The following is a 270-nucleotide window of genomic DNA, read 5'->3' as shown; positions in this document are numbered from 1 at the left end:
CCGATTTTACATTTATTAAAAGCACTCTCTGTTGTTCCATTTGTAGATCGCTAGACTGAACTATAATAATATATTTTCTAAATTATATTTGTTCTGCAGAAACTGAATTTCAGAAAGTAAAAAACTGAATTATACTAATAAGAATGAAGTTTTATGTACCTAGAAATGTTGATTTATTTAATTAATTCAGCTTGAATGAATATTTGTTTCTGATATCTGAAATACATTTCTTTATAATCAAAGTAAGACAAATGCTGACCAGTAATATTA

The sequence above is a fragment of the Cyprinodon tularosa genome, unplaced genomic scaffold (assembly GCF_016077235.1).
Source record: "Cyprinodon tularosa strain WSP-4 unplaced genomic scaffold, ASM1607723v1 ctg557, whole genome shotgun sequence".
NCBI classification, from domain to species: Eukaryota; Metazoa; Chordata; class Actinopteri; order Cyprinodontiformes; family Cyprinodontidae; genus Cyprinodon; species Cyprinodon tularosa.
This window is presented reverse-complemented; position numbering follows the sequence as displayed.